Raw genomic sequence first — 15215 nt, 5'->3', positions numbered from 1 at the left:
GCTTTCTCCAACATATTAATTTGTTTTGTTTGGACATAAACAATCTCTAGTCCAATTCTGTGCTAAGCTCATGCCCTTCATCATATACCAGTGGTTTTTGGCTCACAGTTCTTATTTTTCTTGCCAATCATCAAATAACTTTTAGATTAGAAAATATTTAACAACATTAAATATACATTATGATATACATTAAAAACAAAATTGTGAAAACAGATGAAGAACAGATTATGAGAAATTAGTTTGTCTTGCTGAAATCACTGTTATCAATTCTAGTCTCTCACAACTGGTTGCAAAGGCCCCAAAAGAATCCACATGGGCACATCTCCCTGTGCTTCATAATCCTCTTGAAAAGTCACTGATAAATATTTTTATTCTAAATTATTTTTCACTGACACTTTGGGAAATATTAAGTTGTTTTTCCTTCTTTTATGTCAACTTCCCTCAGTAGGTAGCTATACCATCTGTACTACTCTCTTTTGTATACACTATGTATATTTTTACAAATGGTCCTTGAATCAGGGCAAGCATAGTTCTGTCTTCCTCAGAGAATGTCTAAGTTGTTTCTGGCCACATCATAAATAGTTGCCTATTAATGGATGAGAAAAATCAACACATGAAATGACTAGGCCTCTACCTCATAGTTACCTCTTTCTGACCAAGCGTCTCTGTCTTTTAGGAAAGTAAGAAGAATCTCTGTCAATAGAACAAAAAAATCAAATCCATTTTATTTCTACAAAGTGCCCAAACTTATAAAACAAACTGTTCAATGTCTATAACGAAGCAAATAATTACTCCTGAATGTCAACTTGGGACTTTATGTGAGTAAAAGTTACTCCAAAATGAATGAACACATCTTTCACCATTTCAATAATTCCTGTTTATTCACTTAAAAATTCACTTTTAGGTAAACTAGAGGTGCAGTGACAGTATAAATTATAAATGAATACAAATAACCCATTTGTTTTACTATCAAAAATGCCAATAACACTAAAAGCAAAAAGAATAGGTTTGAGATAAGAATATGAGTAGAGATAAGTCACTCTTGGAAAGTAAGCTGAGGATGTTTCAAAATCGGAAGATTTCACCACTTACATCAACCTTACCAACTGCCCTCTTCACCCCAACCTCTTAATTTTCATATTTCCATTCATCGCACATTTTTTCCACTTATTCAGAGTTAGAAGTATGACATAGTCTTTGATTTTTCTTCCCCCCATGTCAGTTATTCAGGAATTGATAGGAGAGGATTTCACTGAAATGTCTCTGGTGACTGACCCTCCCACTGAATAAAATACAGGCTGCCCAGAATGGAGTTAAGACCCTTCCTCGTTTAGACCAATCTTACTTCTTAGCTTTGCTGCTCACTACTCATTTTATAAAATTCACTTTCCAACACCTTTAAAGATAGAATCTATCACCATATCCTAAGTAAATTCTTAAGCCAAGTCTCTTTTTACTTTGTCCGATCTGTGATGTGAGTCCCTTAGTTTTTCCTATGTTTCATTTCTCAAATTTAATTACATTGACTCTCAATAACTGCAGCACTTCATTCATTCATTCATTGTTCTTTTCTCCATCTCTTTAAATTTGTATGTGGCATACAAGGGTACACTTAACATGTTGCAGGGTGTCAGAGAGCTATAATACAGTCTCTGAGTTTTTTACTGACTTTAATCCTACATTTAATTTTTATATAATTGATTTTTTCTCCACGATGAAACTGTAGCAATTAGGAAGCATTGGTCTTTTGCAATTTTCCTTTATTCTCCACAGTTCTTAGCACAAATATTCATTTGATTGAATTAAATAATTCAATCATTTGAATTAAAAAATCTTACAAAACATAGTGCTGATTTCATCACTACTGAGTTTCTTGGAAAAGAAAGTCTATAAAATAACTAGCATTATAAGCCAGAAGATAGAGTGATTTCTAAGCTAGAATCATTCATGATCTAAAATACGAGAAAAATAGCCTCTATTGATAGATATTACCTTGTGAAATATAATCCTCTCTTAAGGGAATAGCAATATTGGACAGCAAAAAGACAGCTATGAGTTTTGGGGTTTTTTTTTTTGCTGTACGCGGGCCTCTCACTGTTGTGGCCTCTCCCATTGCGGAGCACAGGCTCCGGATGCACAGGCTCAGCGGCCGTGGCTCACGGGCCCAGCCGCTCCGCAGCATGTGGGATCTTCCCGGACCAGAGCACGAACCCGTGTCCCCTGCATCGGCAGGCGGACTCTCAACCACTGCGCCACCAGGGAAGCCCCCTATATATATTTTTTTTAATGCGCTCCTTAAAAATTTGTTTAAATGACTTCCAGTCAGATGACATGAGTAGAGCTCCCAGGGAGGTTCTCATTCCAAAGGCAGAGGGTCCACTTTGATCATCCTTCACGCCCTTAGAGAAAAGTGTACTAATTCTCCATTAGCAACTAGACAGTATTCAACTGGGACCACAGCGGAGCAGGAGATGTTTTGCTAAACCAGTTAGCTTCCTCCTTTGTACGGTCTCAGAAAAGCAAAGTCAATGTTGACTGAAGCTAATGACTTATTACAGAATGTAAAGCAGCAACCAACGTATGATCATATAATCCTAGGTTTGGAAAATTTCATGTTGAATTAATTAGCATTTTTTCTCTCAGATAGTCTCTGCAAGATAGGATCTGTGTTGCTTGAAAAGTCTTTCAAAATAAGGGATTTTCAAACGTGTATCTATAGCTATTCTAGCATTTAAAAATTCTCTCAGCATGGAAATCTGCACTATTAATAGTCCAGGTTTTTGAATTTTTTAAAAAATCAGTACAAAATAAAGAATGGGTCACGTTTTTGTAAGATTTCTTAATATACACTGAAGAATAGTATTCAGTTATTTCAGTATGTTTTCTTTTTCAAATGGAATTATTCTACTTCCTTAATTTTTTTTTATTGGAGTATACTTCTAGTACTGAGAATATTTAATCAAAATTTTTATTTCTCCCCTGTACCTTCTTGGTACATTCCAGATTCTTCATTAGATGAATAAACTACAAGTGCTCAGAGAAATCAAGAAGAGTGTGATCCAGCCAAGAATACATTTGTGCCTGGTTCTTAAAAATCTTTCTTATTAATCTAAGTTCTAATAATACGTCCGTAGTTCCCAACTTGGATTTCTTAGAGCTGTAGGGATTGATGTAGTAACAGGGAAACAGGAAACTTCTGTGAAATCCTAATAGAAAATGTATGTTCACCACTGATCAGATGGCACAGGTCATATTCAACACTAAATTTCTTTGCCATTTTTCATGCATAAGGCTTGATACATAGTAAATATTCAACAAATGTTTCTTACTAATATAAAATTGTATAAAGTCATTTAAATGCTGTTGCTATTCAATGATAAAACTTAGAATTTATGAGGAAAATACATACATAGAGAAATCCTTAACAAAAATAGAAAATTGAACATTTTTATTAAATGCAGTGTTTTAGGGAGAGAATTCCCTGGTTTCCATTTAGAAAAATAATAATGAAAATGGATAGGGCTTGAAAAAAGTGGAACTGCTATGTCTTAGTTTAAATTTAAGATAAAGATTTTTTGTTAATCTTCTATATAATCCTTATTTTTTGTCTTCTATATAATCCTCTATATAATCTTATATTTTTTAATCTTCTAAATCCTTATTTATTTATGAGATATGTTAATATTTATCTTTACAAAATTTCCAATTTTGTGAGTGATTCTTCACCAATTTCAAGATCTTTCTGACAGATTTATGCCTTCCAAATTACTATATACATTTCTAAAATCTATTCTAACTTTTGAGTGTGTTTTTCAAGTTACCATACTCCATATTAATCCAGCTTGTTCAAAAATAGTGGAGCAACAAAATACCCCTGCTGAATGCACTTGGAATAGCCACTGCGCTGCTGATTACAGATCTCCACGTACATCGCTTCATCCAGATGACCCTCCCCCATCCACTTACTATGGGGGGACATAGCACAATTTTTTTCTCTTGTTTATTGGGAATAGTTTACTTGAATAAAAAGCACACACACAAAAAAAACACAGAAAAGAAAAAGTTGCAAATGTCAAATTACATGAGGTGTATTACATCCTCAACCTCCTGAGTCAGTCATAGAAAAGTAACTAGAGGCAAGGGGGCTATTCTGTATCAATATCAGAAGAGAGCTTGTAAAAGAGGGAGAAATTATTTTGCTTTCTACTGTGTTTTAGAAACTGAAATAGCAAAACTCTCAACTTTGAGGTAATCAGAAGGGTTGTAAATTCGAAGTTTCAGGAAACGTTCACTTTAATGTCACTCATGACTCTCCACACAGTAGCTTTTCTTTGCCTCACATCATGTAAAATTCATGAGTGTTAGACAGATTTTAGTACATCCAAACAATGTGGTACACATCTCATCATAATGAATAATCTAGGAATGTAAAAATCTAAGTTTTAGTAACAAAAAGAAAATCAATATGTTTCCTAAAGAGGCTCAGTATTCAGTTACCTTCATCAGGACCCAAGAGGCAGCTGTTACAGAGCAAATTGAAAGTATTCGTTCAGTGAAATACAGGACATTATAATTACCAATATATTCACCCAGGCCAAATCAGTATTACTGAGAGCACTGCCCATTTAAATTAGCTAAAAAACTTATAAAGTTCCTCTCACAGGTCATTAAAATATTGGATAATACATACAATGAAACAGAGTTGATCTAACAAAGAAATGTTTTTCACTATCCATTGAAATTGAATAAAATTTAGGTAAAAGAAATCTTGAAAAAATAAAATTGTCTTCTATTAAATCAAATTTGACACTAATTCCAAATTTTAAAAAAAACTGGTTCTCTGCAGCAGAAAATCTTCTTTACTAACATAAAAATAGATAAACTTACGAAATACAGCAGTGTCTTGTTTAATCCCAGCGGAACATCTGAGGACATTGTCTCAGAACTCCTCGCGGGTACATTTCCTGAAAAAGAAAATTGAAATAAATAAACTAAAAGGCTGAACTTAAAAAAAAAAAAAAATTAACTTTAAGGAAACTAATTCTGTGTAATGGAAAGATCCCACAAATGTTGTACAAATTGCGGGTCTATCTAAATAGTCTTTATAATGTAATAGGGAGGGTTCCCAGTGTCATTTGCGTCAACATTCAGATCATGTGGAAGAATTTATATCAATATCCATACAGTTTCAAAATGTGTAAATACTTTTAGTATATTAAGAAGAGAAAGGTGCTCACTATCCAGGTGGGGAGACTGTTAGTAAAGTGGCTGGAATGGCCAACCCGAGCACCAGGAGAGGAAAAATGAGTACAATTGTAGCTCGAGGCCGGGGGAAGACGGCGGAAGAGTAAGACGCGGAGATCACCTTCCTCCCCACAAATACATCAGAAATACATCTACACGTGGAACAACTCCTACAGAACACCTACTGAACGCTGGCAGAAGACCTCAGACCTCCCAAAAGGCAAGAAACTCCCCACGTACCTGGGTAGGGCAAAAAGAAAAAACAAAGACAAAAGAATAGGGACGGGACCCGAACCTCTGGGAGGGAGCCGTAAAGGGAAAGGTTTCACACACTAGGAGCCTCTTCGCGGGCGGAGGCTCCGGGCGGCGGAGGAGGAAAGCTTCGAAGCCGCGGAGGAAAGCACAGCCACAGGGGTGCGGAAGGCAAAGCGGAGAGATTCCCGCAGAGGATCGGTGCCGACCGGCACTCTCCAGCCCGAGAGGCTTGTCTGCTCCCCCACCGGGGCGGGCGGGGCTGGGAGCTGAGATTCGCCCTTCGGAGGTCGGATCCCAGGGAGAGGACTCGCGGCGTGAACACACCCTGCAGGGGTTTAGTGCGCCACGGCTAGCCGGGAGGGAGTCCGGGGAAAAGTCTGGACCTGCCGAAGAGGCAAGAGACTTTTTCTTCCCTCTTTGTTACCTGGTGCGCGAGGAGACGGGATTAACAGCGCTGCTTAAAGGAGCTCCAGAGACGGGCGCGAGCCGAGGCTAAAAGCGCGGACCCCAGAAACGGGCATGAGACGCCAAGGCTGCTGCTGCCACCACCAAGAAGCCTATGTGCGAGCACAGGTCACTAGCCACACCCCCCTTCCTGGGAGCCTGTGCAGCCCGCCACTGCCACGGTCTCGATATCCAGGGGAAACTTCCCCAGGAGAACGCACGTCGCACCTCAGGCTGCTGCAACGTCACGCCGGCCGGCGCCGGTGCAACGTCACGCCGGCCGGCGCCACACGCCGTTGCAACGTCACGCCGGCCTCTGCCGCCGCAGGCCCGCCCCTCACGCCGTGCCCCTCCCTCCCCCCCCCCGCCCCCCCACCCCGCCCCGGCCTGAGTGAGCCAGAGCCACCGAATCAGCGGCTCCTTTAACCCCGTCCTGTCTGAGCGAAGAACAGACGCCCTCTGGTGACCTACACGCAGAGGCGGGGCCAAATCCAAAACTGAGCCCCAGGAGCTGTGCAACAAAGAAGAAAAAGGAAAATCTCTCCCAGCAGCCTCAGGAGCAGCGGATTAAATCTCCACAATCAACTTGATGTACCTGCATCGTGGAATACATGAATGGACACCGAATCAACCCAAACTGAGGAGGTGAACTTTGAGAGCAAGATTTATTATTTTTTCCCCTTTTCCTCTTTTTGTGTGTATGCTTCTGTGTGACATTTTGTCTGTATAGCTTTGCTTTCATGATTTGTCCTAGGGTACTATACGTCCGGTTTTTTTTTTTTTTGATTTTTTTTTATTTTTTAAAAAAAAATTTGTCTCTTAATAATTATTTTTTATTTTAATAACTATCTTATTTTATCTTACTTTATTTTATTTTCTTTTATCCTCTTTCTTTCTTTCTACTTTTTCTCCATTTTATTCTGAGCCATGTGGATGAAAGGCTCTTGGTGCTCCAGGCAGGTATCAGGGCTGTGCCTCTGAGGTGGGAGAGCCAACTTCAGGACACTGGTCCACAAGAGACCTCCCAGCTCCACGTAACATCAAATGGCGAAAATCTCCCAGAGATCTCCATCTCAACACCAACACCCAGCTTCACTCAACGACCAGCAAGCTACAGTGCTGGACACCCTATGCCAAACAATCAGCAAGACAGGAACACAACCCCACCCATTAGCAGAGAGGCTGCCTAAAATCATAATAAGGCCACAGACACCCCAAAACACACCACCAGACGTGGACCTGCCCACCAGAAAGACAAGATCCAGCCTCATCCACCATAACAGAGGCACTACTCCCCTCCACCAGGAAGCCTACACAACCCACTGAACCAACCTTAGCCACTGGGGACAGTCAACAACAACAACGGGAACTACGAACCTGCAGCCTGCAAAAAGGAGAACCCAAACACAGTAAGATAAGCAAAATGAGAAGACAGAAAAACACACAGCGATGAAGGAGCAAGATAAAAACCAACCAGACCTAACAAATGAAGAGAAAATAGGCAGTCTACCTGAAAAAGAATTCAGAATAATGATAGTAAAGATGATCCAAAATCATGGAAATAGAATAGAGAAAATGCAAGAAACATTTAACAAGGACCTAGAAGAACCAAACATGAAACAAGCAATGATGAACAACACAGTAAATGAAATTAAAAATACTCTAGAAGGGAACAATAGCAGAATAACTGAGGCAGAAGAATGGATAAGTGACCTGGAAGATAAAATAGTGGAAAACTACTGCAGAGCAGAATAAAGAAAAAAGATTGAAAAGAATTGAGGACAGTCTCAGAGACCTCTGACACAACATTAAACGCACCAACATTCGAATTATAGGGGTTCCAAAAGAAGAGAAAAAGAGAGGGACTGAGAAAATATTTGAAGAGATTATAGTTGAAAACTTCCCTAATATGGGAAAGGAAATAGTTAATCAAGTCCAGGAAGCACAGAGAGTCCCATACAGGATAAATCCAGAGAGAAACACACCAAGAAACATATTAAACTGTCAAAAATTAAATACAAAGAAAACATATTAAAAGCAGCAAGGGAAAACCAACAAATAACACACAAGGGAATCCCCATAAGGTTAACACCTGATCTTTCAGCAGAACCTCTGCAAGCCAGAAGGGACTGGCAGGACTTATTTAAAGTGATGAAGGAGAAAAACCTACAACCAAGATTACTCTACCCAGCAAGGATCTCATTCAGATTTGATGGAGAAATTAAAACCTTTACAGAAAAGCAAAAGCTGAGAGAGTACAACACCACCAAAGCAGCTTTACAACAAATGCTAAAGGATCTTCTCTAGGCAAGAAACACAAGAGAAGGAAAACACCTACAATAACGAACCCAAAACAATTAAGAAAATGGGAATAGGAACATACATATCGATAATTACCTTAAATGTAAATGGATTAAGTGTTCCACCAAAAGACACAGACTGCCTGAATGGATACAAAAACAATACCCATATATATGCTGTGTACAAGAGACCCACTTCAGACCTAGAGACACATACGGACTGAAAGTAAGGGATGGAAAAAGATATTCCATGCAAATGGAAACCAAAAGAAAGCTGGAGTAGCAATTCTCATATCAGACAAAATAGACTTTAAAATAAACATTATTACAAAAGACAAAGAAGGACACTACATAATGATCAAGGGATCGATCCAAGAAGAAGATATAACAATTGTAAATATTTATGCATCCAACATACGAGCACCTCAATACACAAGGCAAATACTAACAGCCATAAAAGGGGAAATCGACAGCAACACAATCATAGTAGGGGACTTTAACAACCCACTTTCACCAATGGACAGATCATCCAAAATGAAAATAAATAAGGAAACACAAGCTTTAAATGATACATTAAACAAGATGGACTTAATTGATATTTATAGGACATTCCATCCAAAAACAACAGAATACACTTTCTTACCAAGTGCTCATGGAACATTCTCCAGGATAGATCATATCTTGGGTCACAAATGAAACCTTGGTAAATTTAAGAAAATTGAAATCGTATCATGTATCTTTTCCGACAACAACACTATGAGACTAGATATCAACTACAAGAAAAAATCTGTAAAACTATAAATACATGGAGGCTAAACAATACACTACATAATAACCAAGAGATCACTGAAGAAATCAAAGAGGAAATCAAAAAATACCTAGAAACAAATGACAATGAAAACACGACGGCCCAAAACCTATGGGATGCAGCAAAAGCAGTTCTAAGAAGGAAGTTTACAGCAATACAAGCCTACCTCAAGAAATAGGAAACATCTCGAATAAACAACCTAACCTTGCACCTAAAGCAACTACAGAAAGAAGAACAAAAAAACCTCAAAGTTAGCAGAAGGAAAGAAATCATAAAGATCAGATGAGAAATAAATGAAAAAGTAATGAAGGAAACGATAGCAAAGATCAATAAAACTAAAAGCTGGTTCTTTGAGAAGGTAAACAAAATTGATAAACCATGAGCCAGACTCACCAAGAAAAAGAGGGAGAAGACTCAAATCAATACAATTAGAAATGAAAAAGAAGAAGTAACAACTTGACACTGCAGAAATACAAAAGATCATGAGATTACTACAGCAACTATATGCCAATAAAATGGACAACCTGGAAGAAATGGACAAATTCTTAGAAATGCACAAGCTGCCAAGACTGAATCACGAAGAAATAGAAAATATGAACAGACCAATCACAAGCACTGAAATTGAAATTGTGATTAAAAATCTTCCAACAAACAAAAGCCCAGGACTAGGTGGCTTCACAGGCGAATTCTATCAAACATCTAGAGAAAAGCTAACACCTATCCTTCTCAAAGTCTTCCAAAATATAGCAGAGGGCGGAACACTCCCAAACTCATTCTACGAGGCCACCATCACCCTGATACCAAAACCAGATAGGGATGTCACAAAGAAAGAAAACTACAGGCCAATATCACTGATGAACATAGATGCAAAAATCCTCAACAAAATACTAGCAAACAGATTCCAAAGCACATTAAGAGTATCATACACCATGATCACGTGGGGTTTATTTCAGGAATGCAAGGATTCTTTAATATACGCAAATCAATCAATGTGATACACCATATTAACAAACTGAAGTAGAAAAGCCATATGGTCATCTCAATAGATGGAGAGAAAGCTTTCGACAAAATTAAACAACCATTTATGATAAAAACCCTTCAGAAAGTAGGCATAGAGGGAACTTTCCTCAACATAATAAAGTCCATATATGACAAACCCACAGCCAACGTCATCTTCAATGGTGAAAAACTGAAAGCATTTCCACTAAGATCAGGAACAAGACAAGCTTGCCCACTCTCACCACTCTTATTCAACATAGTTTTGGAAGTTTTAGGCACAGCAATCAGAGAAGAAAAGGAAATAAAAGGAATCCAAATCGGAAAAGAAGAAGTAAAGCTGTCACTGTTTGCAGATGACATGATACTATACATAGAGAATCCTAAAGATGCCACCAGAAAAGTACTAGAGCTAACCAATTAATTTGGTAAAGTAGCAGGATACAAAATGAATGCACAGAAATCTCTGGCATTCCTATACACTAATGATGAAAAATCTGAAAGTGAAATCAAGAAAACATTCCCATTTACCATTCCAACAAAAAGAATAAAATATCTAGGAATAAACCTACTTAAGGAGACAAAAGACCTGTATGCAGAAAATTATAAGACACTGATGAAAGAAATTAAAGATGACACAAATAGATGGAGAGATATACCATGTTCTTGGATTGGAAGAATCAATATTGTGAAAATGACTCTACAACCCAAAGCAATCTACAGATTCAGTGGAATCCCTATCAAACTACCCATGGCATTTTTCACAGAACTAGAACAAAGTTTCACAGTTTGTATGGAAACACAAAAGACCCCAAATAGCCAAAGCAATCTTGAGAACAAAAAACGGAGCTAGAGGAATCAGGCTCCCTGACTTCAGACTATACTACAAAGCTACTGTAATCAAGACAGTATGGTACTGGCACAAAAACAGAAAGATAGATCAATGGAACAGGATAGAAAGCCCAGAGATAAACCCATGCACATATGGTCACCCTATCTTTGATAAAGGAGGCAGGAATGTACAGTGGAGAAAGGACAGCCTCTTCAATAAGTGGTGCTGGGAAAACTGGACAGGTACATGTAAAATTATGAGATTAGAACACTCCCTAACACGATACACAAAAATAAGCTCAAAATGGATTAAAGACCTAAATGTAAGGCCAGAAACTATCAAACTCTTAGAGGAAAACATAGGCAGAACACTCTATGACATAAATCACAGCAAGATCCTTTTTGACCCACCTCCTACAGAAATGGAAATAAAAACAAAAATAAACAAATGGGACCTAATGAAACTTCAAAGCTTTTGCACAGCAAAGGAAACCATAAACAAGACCAAAAGACAACCCTCAGAATGGGAGAAAATATTTGCAAATGAAGCAACTGACAAAGGATTAACCTCCAAAATTTACAAGCAGCTCATGCAGCTCAATAACAAAAAAACAAACAACCCAATCCAAAAATGGGCAGAAGACCTAAATAGACATTTCTCCAAAGAAGATATACAGACTGCCAACGAACACATGAAAGAATGCTCAACATCATTAATCATTAGAGAAATGCAAATCAAAACTACAATGAGATATCATCTCACACCAGTCAGAATGGCCATCATCAAAAAATCTAGAAACCTAAATGCTGGAGAGGGTGTGGAGAAAAGGGAACACTCTTGCACTGCTGGTGGGAATGTGAATTGGTACAGCCACTATGGAGAACAGTATGGAGGTTCCTTAAGCAACTACAAATAGAACAAACATATGACCCAGCAATCCCACTCCTGGGCATATACACTGAGAAAACCATAATTCAAAAAGAGTCATGTACCAAAATGTTCATTGCAGCTCTATTTACAATAGCCTGGAGATGGAAACAACCTAAGTGTCCATCATCGGATGAATGGATAAAGAAGATGTGGCAAATATATACAATGGAATATTACTCAGCCATAAAAAGAAGCGAAATTGAGTTATGTGTAGTGAGGTGGATGGACCTAGAGTCTGTCATACAGAGTGAAGTAAGTCAGAAAGAGAAAGACAAATACCGTATGCTAACACATATATATGGAATCTAAGAAATAAAATGTCATGAAGAATCTAGGGGTAAGACAGGAATAAAAACACAGACCTACTAGAGAATGGACTTGAGGATATGGGGAGGTGGAAGGGTAAGCTGTGACAAAGAGAGAGAGTGGCATGGACATATATACACTACCAAACGTAAACTAGATAGCTAGTGGGAAGCATCCGCATAGCACAGGGAGATCAACTCGGTGCTTTTTGACCAGCTAGAGGGGTGGGATAGGGAGGGTGGGAGGGAGGGAGACGCAAGAGGGAAGAGATATGGGAACATATGTATATGTATAAGTGATTCACTTTGTTATAAAGCAGAAACTAACATACCATTGTAAAGCAATTATACTCCAATAAAGATGTAAAAAAAAAAAAAAGTCAACTGAAGTTTTATTTTCTAATAAAATAGTTCATAATGATCTCTTCTGGTGTAAGACATAAAAAGGCTGTTTATGCCATTTATGTGCATTTATGTGCTGCTGAACAGCCAAGACACTCAGCAAAAGCCCCAAAGACAGATGACAAACAAACAAACAAAAAAATCAGGCTATAATATCTGGCTCCAGTTTAATATAGTTGCTTTATAAAGATAGTTGGAATTGATAGAATGTTTTTTATATATATATAAATTTATTTATTTATTTTTGGCTGCCTTGGGTCTTCGCTGCTGTGCCTGGGCTTTCTCTAGCTGCTGTGAGCTGGGGCTACTCTTCATTGTGGTGCGCAGGCTTCTCATTGCAGTGGCTTCTCGTTGTGGAGCATAGGCTGCCATAGTTGTGGCATGCAGGCTCAGTAGTTGTGGCACACAGGCTTACTTGCTCTGTGGCATTTGGGATCTTCCTGGACCAGGGCTCGAACCTGTGTTCCCTGCACTGGCAGGTGGATTCTTAACCGCTGCACCACCAGGGAAGTCTTTGATCGAATGTTTTAAACATAATGAAGATGAATGAAAAAATGAAGCACTTGAAGGACAAGCAAGAGACACTGTGTGAAGCTAAACAAGTTTCATTTTGGGATCTTTATATATTCAAACAGCACATCAAGGGGGAATAGTCACCAGGGACTTCCCTGGTGGTGCAGTGGTTAAGAATCTGCCTGCCAATGCAGGGGACATGGGTTCGATCCCTGGTCTGGGACGGACCCACATGCCGCAGAGCAACTAAGCCCATGCGCCACAACTACTGAGCCTGCGCTATAGAGCCCGCGAGCTCCACAAGAGAAGCCACCACAATGAGAAGCACGTGCACCGCAACGAAGAGTAGCTCCTGCTCGCCCCACCTAGGGAAAGCCTGCAAGCAGCAACGAAGACGCAACGCAGCCAAAAATAAATTTAAAAAATAATTAAATCTATAAAAAATTATTTTAAAAAAGGAAATATTCACCAGCCACGTGATTCACAGTCTCTTGTATCCCCAGATATAACACAGCAGCAACAATTTCTTATTTGTTTTAGGGTCCACTCCAGTAGAAGGCAGAGCTGACTGCAATATACGTTCCCCCAAAAGATGTATCTAAGAATGTTTTTAGCAGTATTATTGGGAATAGACAAAATCTGGAAACAACTCGTGTACTCAGTAATAGGATAAACAAAGTGTGATATATTCATGAAAAAATATTGCATTGCTTATGTTTGGTTGAAGGGGCTAAGAATGCCAATTGTCCATACAGTGAGCTGGCATCAACCTCTTAAGACCGCACTATATTGTTTTTTTAAATAAAGAAAGATCACAAGATGGTATTTTAACAAACTGGAGTAATAGAGACAATTATTGGTCATTTTTCAAGGAATGCATAGAGCAACACTGTAGTTGTAGGTAAAATATGACACTTTCATATCAGAGTTGTAACTATTTACAGAATTACTGTGGAGAGGTGTTAGGAGAGGTTGTGTAATAGTTATCTAAAATAAGCGTGCCTATGGAATAAGTTGATTTACGAAAGTCGACTTCTTCCACCTGGAAACACATTGTAACCATGACTACGTACAACAAATAGAATGTCAGATAAATTAGAGAAATAACAAGAACAAGAACAAAACTGTTTCCATAGAGACCTTTGAGAATTTCCTTCAACTTTTAAATATTTTCAACGCAATTCCAAAAATAGGTCATTGTTATTATACCTTCTTTCACTATTTTTTTAATAAATTGTGCATTTTTAACTACCCCTAAGTAAAAATAGTGTTAGCATTCAAACATCCATCAACAATTGCGAATGACATCTTTATGAATTAAAGAATAGTATCCGTCTTTGGCTCAAAATAGTGCAACTACTGTTATCAGTTTTAATTCTGGCTAACTTCAGTTATGCTCAAATTAAATTGAATAACTTTAAAATTTTCCATGTTTCAAAGGATCATTTTTACAGATCATATAATTTAAATGGAATTTAGATATCAAAATCCGAGTTCCAAATACAAAGTACCGTGAAATATCAATGGATCAGTTAGCGTAATGAAAGCAAACAGAAACCCCAGCAAATTGTGCAAAAATTATGTTGTCATTAATTGCTTGAGTGAGATTAGTATTACACATCCTACTGCCTCATCATTGTAGGTTCTCCAGCTGTTTTTCCGTCTTCATAGGTACCTGTCCAACATTTACTTCTTCTTGTGTCATATGGCAAGAGACACAATAAAGGAGAGAAAGGAGGAAGGAAGGGAGGGAAGAAGAAAGGGAAATAGGGAGGAAGGGAGAAAAAAAAGAGCAATGCTCACATAAAGAGAGATGTATCTGGAGAAAAGAGAGACTTTGAGACTAAACTGTGGTCACCACAGGTGTTCATATATATTTGGACATTTTGTGAGGTGGGTGTGAAAAATATCTTTGATGGTGACTGAGGAGAATCCTGAGACAGAACTAAGTGAATAGAAAATTGAATAGATAAGTTTATCCTTGAAATAAATTACCCAGGTGGAAGTGGGGAGATGTCAAGATTTAATCAACAGATGGTACATAATGATTATACATGAGATTTATCTTCCAAACCACTCCCTGTGACTGCTGAAGATGTTTTTGGAGGGAGGAAGAATGTAAGTTAAAGGTGAAACTATTGTTTCACTAAAAACGTGGGATAGCATTTGTTCCTCAGATTGAGCCC

General features: G+C 38.3%; 1 protein-coding gene across 2 annotated transcripts in view; it reads right to left on the bottom strand.

Moving 5' to 3' along the window:
- The window catches only part of MARCHF1 (membrane associated ring-CH-type finger 1), an 843574-nt gene that overhangs the window by 547358 nt on the left and 281001 nt on the right, over positions 1-15215 (bottom strand). For both annotated transcript variants that reach the window (XM_067737026.1, XM_067737025.1), the window contains exon 2: positions 4888-4964. The gene's annotated coding sequence lies outside the window, so the exon portion shown is untranslated. The remainder of the gene's footprint in view (positions 1-4887; positions 4965-15215) is intronic.

This window comes from Pseudorca crassidens, chromosome 4, assembly GCF_039906515.1.
Source record: "Pseudorca crassidens isolate mPseCra1 chromosome 4, mPseCra1.hap1, whole genome shotgun sequence".
Lineage (NCBI taxonomy): Eukaryota > Metazoa > Chordata > Mammalia > Artiodactyla > Delphinidae > Pseudorca > Pseudorca crassidens.
The sequence above is the reverse complement of the archived record's forward strand: the minus strand, read 5'-3'. Positions and strand labels throughout refer to the sequence as shown.